General features: G+C 37.0%; 1 long non-coding RNA gene across 1 annotated transcript; it reads left to right on the top strand.

The window, feature by feature from the left end:
- The first annotated feature begins 674 nt into the window (after positions 1-674).
- LOC109171315 lies at positions 675-6,791 on the top strand. The gene is made up of 3 exons (XR_002052564.1): positions 675-684; positions 3,738-3,740; positions 6,593-6,791. It is a non-coding gene; the product is annotated as an uncharacterized LOC109171315 (long non-coding RNA).
- The last annotated feature ends 2,035 nt before the right edge of the window (positions 6,792-8,826 follow it).

Genomic DNA, 8,826 nt, shown 5'->3' with positions numbered 1-8,826 from the left:
CAGGTCTAGAGCTATGTTTTATGAGTCTATTGATTAGGATTTGAGTCTTGATTCATTGTAAAGATCCAATCTTTATATTCATTGGATTATTGTTGAATTTTATGTTGTGAATCCTTGGTAATTCTTTCGTAAGAACTCTTGAGAGCATCCTATTGACTTGCATGCTAGTAATGTTGATTCCTTGATGCTAGTATGTTCATTTTGATATCCTTTACCTTGATTCTTGTTGAGTTGTTGACTTGAGCTTATTTATCTTTCTTGTACCTTTCATTGGAATCCGTTGATATTGATCTATTGCTTTGAGATTACATCCGTCTTATATCCTTCTTTGGAATTCGTTGGCATTGAGCTATTGATTTGAGGTTATATCTTTGTTGTATCCTATCTTTGGTGTTGAGCTATTGCCTTGAGATTATTCATTGTTAAATATCTTTCTTTTGGAATCTATTTCATTGCCTTTGCTTCTTGAGATTCCTTTGTTGAATTGAATCCTTGTTGAGATTATTATGCTGGGACCGTGGACAGTGTGGGGAACTTATTTGACTTATTTGAGATGATATTTGATTACAGGGAAACATGGTCGAAACGTATCCTGGGTTGTCAGATCTAGTTCTACTTATTGAGGCTTGGAGATCACAATAAGGGGGTATACACTTAAGGATCTAGAGCTGTCTCTATTGGTTAGTCCCTTGGGTGGACTTGGTTATTTGAGATTATGGTATTGTTCCATGGGTGGACATGATTGCTGTCTAGAGGGTCAAATGTGAAACCCAGACACCGTGAGGGAAGATTTTCATTATGAGTCGCACTCAAGCTGAAGCTGAGGCTGCAGTGGATGAAGGAGACATGGTCGATGAACCAACTAGCCAAAGCTTATGTGAGTCAAGTAGTTAAGTATCATGGGGTACCGTGTGACCTTGTATCTGATAGAGACTCGAGGTTCTTATCCCATTTTTGGAAAGCTTTGCAAGCAGCTATGGGGACAAAGTTGAAACTAATTAAGTACTACGTTTCTCCCGGCAACAGATGGACAAACCTAGAGGACAATTCAGACTCTAGAAGATATGTTGCGGGCATGCGTATTGGATTTCCAGGGATCATGGAAAGAACATCTAGATTTGGTTGAGTTTTCATACAACAATAGCTATCATGCAAGCATCCGAATGACACCTTATGAAGCTTTATACGGACAAAAGTGCAGGAGTCCTTTGTGTTGGGAAGATTTAGTCAACCCTGAGACTCTGGGACCGTAGTATTTGTAAGAGATAACAAAAAAGGTCGAGATGATCCAAGAAAGAATGAAGACCGCTCAAGATCGTCAAAAGTCCTATGCTGATTTGGGAAAGAAACCAACTGAGTTTCAAGAAGGATAAAAGGTAATACCTAAAGCTGTGAACCTTTGTCAACTTTAAGCTTGAAGTGTTAATTGTAACAATGGAATTGGTAGGTGTTGCTAAAAATCTCACCCACGAGAGGGGTAATGAGATTTGGGAAGAAAGGAAAGCTAAGCCCCAGGTTTATAGGCCTGTATGAGATTCTGGAGCGAATTGGAAAGGTGGCTTATCGCTTAGCTTTGCCGACCGAGTTGGATCGTGTGCACGATGAATTCCATATATCTCAGGTGTATACACTTATGGATCTAGAGTTGTCTCCATTGGTTATTCCCCTGGGTGGATTTGGTTATTTGAGATTACGGTATTGTTCACTGGGTGGACATGATTGTTGTCCGGAAGCCCGGCCTCCACACTTGTTCCACGTTTTGATTAATAAAACTATGTGAATGTTGTCCCCCGGTTGGATATGAGATTTGATATTATTGAATATGTGATTGTGACGAGAATTGTTCTACACTTGAATTATGTGAATTGATATACCTTTTTTGTTCTTCACAATTTGATATTGCTATTCCCTTGATTGTATTCAGTTGTTGGAATCCTTATCCTATGATGATTATGTTCTATCCCATATTTGAGTTGAGTTTGGTTGATGAATCGAGTCATGTCTTGATTGATCCCCATTGAGTTGATTCTGAACTAACACTATCTCCACTGTGTTACTAAATTAGAGTTGAGTATATATATATATATATATATATATATATATATATATATATATATATATATATATATATATATATATATATGTATGTATGTATGTATGTATGTATGTATGTATGTATGTATGTATGTATTCCCAAGTCTAAAAACCTATTTTGAGTTTGAAATGTATACTTATGCTTTACATATTGGAGTGGGGTTACTTAGTATTTCTCGCTAATTCTTATAAAATATGTTTCAGGTATGGAGTAGATCTGATTTTGAGAGCGCGGTAGTTTGAGCTTAGCCTCTAGCTTCTAGCTAGATTTATTATCTTTTGCTTAGTTTGATGGCTTGTGAGCCTTGTCCTAGACTTATTTTGTACTTAACCAGATTGTGACTAGTATTTCTGGATTACTATGTTGTTATGTTTGACGATTTAGACTAGCCTTAGCAGTTAGCATTTAGGTTGGGTTTAATTAACCTAAATGTGGCATAGCATCCCCGTTTGAATTGATTTAGCTTCCTGAGTTTATTTATATCAGTTGGACTTTTATTATCTTTTCCATTAAGTTTAATGCTTAAAGTTATGATTAGTATTGGGGGTGTTACACATTCGAGTTATTCTAACTATTGCTTTGAGTCACAGGTGGAAAATACGGCAATTAGACGTCAACCACGCTTTTCTCTATGGAACTCTGTATGAAGATGTCTATATGGAACAGCCGCCTGGGTATCATGATGCCCAATTTCCTTCCTCTGTTTGTAAACTTCGTAAGGCACTTTATGGTCTAAAGCAGGCACTGCGTGCCTGATATTTGGAGTTGTCAAAATTTTTAGTTTCAGAAGGTTTGGCACGCTCCAGAGTGGATACTTCTCTATTTGTCTACACATCCAATGGTGTCATTGCATATTTCATGGTGTATGTCGACGACATTATTCTCATTGGAAATAATATAGGTTTTCTGGATGATTTTGTAATGACATTGGCTAACAGATTTTCTATAAAAGATCTTGGTCCACTTAACTACTTCTTGGGTGTTGAAGTGATTCCTACGACTCTTGGTGTTTTTTTTTTTTTTTTTTTTGTGATAATCTTGGGGCGACTTATGTCTGTAAGAATTCGTTTTTTCACTCAAGAATGAAGCATCTTGCTTTAGACTATTTCTTTGTGCGTGATATGGTAGTTGCAAGCTAGGGTCTCTATTTGTCCGTCATGTCTCTGCTAATGATCAAGTTGCAGATGTGTTAAATAAGCAAGATTGGTGTAATTGATGGTTCCTCCATCCAGGGCCGGATTTTAGGCTGTGCAAGCTGGGCTACCGCACAGGGCCCCCAATTTTAGAGGGGCCCCAAATTTTAGAGGCCCAATATTTAATATTTACCTAGCTAGTTTAGAAATAAAAATTAAAAGTTTACAATTAATCTTGAAAGGTTCTATGAAGAGATGGTTGAAATATGTATTTATTGTCTTTTAACTTAGAGGTCAAAGGTTCGAAACTCGTATATGTTAGTTTTAAAAATCATGATTTTGGAGGGCCTCAGTTATTTATATGTTAGTTTTAAAAATCATGATTTTGGAGGGCCTCAGTTATTTACCAGAACAGGGCCACAAAAATCTAAAATCCGGCCCTGCCTTCATCTTGCGGAGACATATTAAGGAATAATATTTGTACCGTTTATTATATTGATTTAGTCTAGGTAGTTATATTTTCTCTCCTAAAATTAATCTAGAGTTGTTACTGACATCTCCCATTTTATATCTTGTATTCTTCACTATTCATTGAATAAACTTACACTCTTCCTTCACTATTTAATATCTTCCACCATATTCTTTACTAGCCACTTGCCAACTCATCTGATCTATTGATAGCCTCGCCTACTTATCCAATGTTTCATTGATCTTAAACTCTGGATGTTCAATATCCTGTGATGTACACCGTATACCTGAGCCCTCACCATTACTCTTAACTTCTACTTGGTCCAATACTTAGAGAACATGAATATATGTTTCAAAAAATGATACAAATTAAATTATAATGATTATCAGAGAAATAAAATTGGAACATTTTAGAACATATAATTTCAGCAAACAAATTTATAAGAGTATATGAAAACTATGGGGATGGATCGGAGCTCATAGGCTAGAATTGCATGCTTTGGCTTCATAATAATGCATGTTTGTGCTTTAATTTGTCTATATCTCGAAGGGCCATGATAGTGACTCTGTTATGTTGCCACTAATGTATGCTGTCTTTTCCAACAGGAATCATTAATTAATACACACCTAATCTAATCTGAATCTATCTTGCATTAATTAATTAATCAAATTTGGATTAAGAAGAAAAAGCATATACCCTTTAGGCAGTACAACCATAATTACAGAGTCGTAGTTTGTTGAAAAAGAAACCATTATTTATATATATTATTCTAAATGGAAAGTCGGTAAATCGTATAAGATGGCAATCATTTTCTTAGATTGATCGCCCAGAGGCGTCTTTGATTGGATTGGTTACTGCCAATTGCTGTCATATTCACTTAAGGCCAACAATCTCCATTATTATCATACACTCACAATCATATTTAACATATATATATATATATATATATATATATATATATCAAACTCAATAAATTTTCAGGGATAATAGTAATACACACGTGTTAGTGTTACAAAAAATAATCTATTAAATATATATGTTATATGTTGGGAAAAATGCTTGTATTTTGTAATATTTTTTAGATACAACAAAAAATACAGAAAAAAAAATAATAGAATAAAAACGCGATCATTAAACATCTTTAGGTGTATACTCATTTTCCTATAAATCTTTAATCTCCCTTTACAAGCAACAAAGATATCATATTAAGACTTATGAGATACAATAAGATATATAGACATCTTGGGTTGTTTTGCCAAGAATTTTCCTTAAATTGTGTAACTGAGAATTCTATCTAAAAATACATTCTCAATTGTTTACTGTAGATAACACAAGAAAATATGACAGTGATGAAAATAATCTTTCATCTAATCTTTTAGACTTTTATCAGTGTAAAATCATTCATCTCAAACATCTCTAAGTACTATACTTGTTTGACTCTTCTATGATCTTTCTCTGATCATTCTCTGATTGCTTTCATATCCGAGACTCTGTGACATTCTATAAGATTCTGGATCTGTGTCCCTCCAAAATAGATGTATAGACATATATATCCAATTCAACTTTCTAGAGTTATATGGAAGTTACATGGCTGGTTAAGAACACCAACTTCCAAATATAATACACTGATAATTTAATCTGACATGGGAAATAATATATATATATATATATATATATATATATATATATATATATATATATATATATATGTAACAGATCAGGTGAAACAATTGCCTTAGGTGGAAAATAAGGTTTAATTATATTTATTGATTGAGTCTAGATCAAGGGTCCAGAGTGGTTGAAAAACTTATTGGCAGATATATCATTGTGGGGGTGCCCAACACCTTCTGTGCCGTTACATTGTGATTCGCAAACAGCTATATGTGTTGTGGAGAATAATGCCTATAATGGAAGGAGAACGCATATAAGAGTCAGACATGAGTCTGTACAACAATTGATTATGACTAGAGTAATCACGATGGAATATGTGAAATCTGAGAGGAATATTGCAGATCCTCTTACAAAAGGGCTAAACCGAAAAGCCATCCTTGAGAAGTCAATGGAGTTGTGCTTGAAATCGGTGAGGTGAGGAATTCATGACGAGGTCATGGAAAGACTCACATAAGTGATGTGATATTAAATTAACCCTAAATAACTTTGTAGCTCTAAAAGGGTGGTCTATGTTGAGGTTGACTTGACAGAGTAAGATTCAATGGTCAGAGTCTTGACCTACATGTATTAAAAGAAAAGTTTGTGTGTGCATCCGAGTTTAAAATTTTTCCAAACGACGAGTTCAAGACTTGTTTCACTCTCGGGAGGAAAATTACTCAATGTCATTACGTGTCAGTTCAAGATTTTAAATCACTGACATTAAGGCCAACTTTGTGTGTTGCTCAGACGATATTCGTGTCAACATTTTCTATAAATGTGTGGGGGATTGTTGGAAGGCGTTTATAGAAAATAGCTTTGCTATTTTTAATTCTCTCTAATTTTCGGTCAACTCCCTTGTCCATTGCATCATGGATCATTCAACCCCCATGATCCCCTTTTCTCTCATTTTACGTGGCTTCCAGAGGTGGAGTTGGTTGAAATCTTCACTATAAAACCATGCTATGTACATAGAAGAAAGACACACGTCAAAACTTTCTTCTACTGCCATTTCCGTCTGAGCTTTATTAATAGCTTTGCCCAAGCGCAAGCTCGCGTGCCTGTGTTACTGGTCGAAAGCAACCAGGATAAGCCTTTTTAAGGCAGTGTTCCTACGAACATGACAAAGTGCAGAAATTCTCATAACATTTTGTCCCTTTTCAATATTTTACAGACATTGTTCAACAACAAAATTCAACAGTTGTTGTTCACTAAGGGTTCACTAAGATGATGTCTCTACTCCACTAGTTTGAGGAGTAACCTGGTAGAAAACATCTTGGGTTACTAGGGCTATTTTACCACCCGTTGGGCTTAGAATCCCAATTAGGGGTGTGCACACTTAAGGTTGTGGTCCTGTTTCCACCTATGGTAAAGTGGGGGTTCTGTAATGTATTCAGTAGAGGATTGTTGTTCACTAAGGGCTTCACTGAGATGATGTCCCTGCCCCACTAGTTTAAAGAGTAACCTAGTAGGAAACAACCTGGGTTACTAGGGTTAGTTTAGTATCCGTTGGGCTTGGAATCCCAATTAGGGGGTGTGCACACTTAAGGTTGTGGTCCTGTTTCCACCTGTGGTAAAGTGTGGGTTCTATGGTGTGTTCAGAAGAGGGTTGTTGTTCACCAAGGGCTTCACTGAGATGATGTCCCTGTCCCACTAGTAATAGGTGTTCCTCGATAATTATGTATATGTTGGGAAAGTGGGGGTTTTTGAGGTGTGATCAGCAGAGGGTTACTGTTTACTAAGGACTTCACTGAAGTGATGTTCCTACCCCACTAGTGTTATTTGAAGTTCTTCTTTATCTATATGCTACTTGGAAATATGTTTTGAGGATATATGTTTTGAGAAATATGATTTGGATTCCTCCATATCTATGTTTATCTATGTGTATGTTTTGAGAAATGATTATTTGAAATCCTCCATACTTAGAAAGAGTTAATGCCACATGGGGACCTCCGAGTATAGTGGTTTTGCCACGTTTAGTCCTAAATTATCAAATTGATCATTTGTGGTCATTCGACGTTCAAATTTAATCATTGGTGGTCTAAGTTAACCACCCATGGTGCTTCTACTTTCGAAATTTAACCAGCCATGGTCCTTTTGAAAGGACCATGGTTGGTTAAAATTTAATAGTTAAAGGACCATAGATGGTTAACTTGGACCATGAATAGTAACAATTTTAAAGTCGAAGGACCACAAGTGGTCAATATGAAAGTTTAGGACTAAACGTGGCAAACCAACGGTCTATATGTATGTTTCGAGAAAGTATTTTGCCTTGAATGGCTTATGATAATGGTACTATGTTTTGGAAATGACTAGAAATGGTTTATGGAATGATTATAACGTTTTGAAAGTGTTAGTTATTATCATATTGAGAAAGCTATTATCTTATATGGAATTATTGTGGAGTTAGGTGTTTTATGGGGAGTAAATACCCAAAATGGTCCCTCGACTATAGCTAAATTCACAAATTGGTCCTCGACTTTCAATTTTAACCAATTAAGTCCTTAACTTTGCAATTTTAACACGATTTGGTCCTCCGTTTGTTGACTGTGATTTTTGATGATATTTATGTAATTTCATGGTCCATTGTCGGGTTTTTAAGGTTCCGGTTGCATTTCCAGACCGCATTGTTACATTTGAATCCACTGCCAAAAGCAATCTACCAAATCTTGTCGCCTTTCTTCATCCTCCCTTTGGATTCAATGTAGTTGAGTTCGTACCAGAGCGAAGAAGACGACGTGTTTCCGAACCGGTGCAGCGTCATCCTAGAGGCCTCCACGTGCTCCGACGAGAGCTGCAGGTTCTTCTGGAGATTTTCGATGACAGCGTGGCCGCTGGCGTTGATGCAGAAGTGTTCGAAGGCCTGTTTGAAGTCGAGAATGTAGGGTTTCCATTTGGGATTGAAGATTTTCCAGTCAATTAGGGTGAAGAGAAAGAGGAGCTGCTCTGACGACGGGAGAACGAGCGGGTCGATTGTGGTTATGTTGGATTTGAGGGCTTCGCCGGCGATCACCATTAGGTCTTTTGAGAGGTTGATTCCGAATTTCCCTTGCAGATCTTCCTGCTCGTAAACGCAGCGGTAGGCTTTATCGTCGGCGCCCTTGTTGGACACGAGAATCGCGGCGCTGCCCAGTAGACTCAGACAAGGTTGTTTGTGGCGGTGGGCCTGGATTGCAAATTGGGTTGTAGAGCCGACAATGATGAATTATGCGAAGGTGTTTGGGCGGTGGATTGTGTCTGGCAGTAGGTGAAGGCTAGGCGGTGGAGTGTGTCATGGCAGTAGATGAGGGCGGCTGGGCAGTGGCTTGTAGCTAGGCGATAGATTATGTCACGGCAGCGGATGAGGGCGGGCAGCGATGAAATTACATATATATCTTCAGAGACCACGGTCAAATAGACGGAGGACCAAATCGTGTTAAAATTGCAAAGTTAAGGACTTAATTGGTTAAAATTGAAAGTCAAGGACCAATTTGTGAGTTTAG

Source organism: Ipomoea nil, unplaced genomic scaffold (assembly GCF_001879475.1).
Source record: "Ipomoea nil cultivar Tokyo-kokei standard unplaced genomic scaffold, Asagao_1.1 scaffold3415, whole genome shotgun sequence".
Taxonomy (NCBI): domain Eukaryota; kingdom Viridiplantae; phylum Streptophyta; class Magnoliopsida; order Solanales; family Convolvulaceae; genus Ipomoea; species Ipomoea nil.
This window is presented reverse-complemented; position numbering and strand designations above follow the sequence as displayed.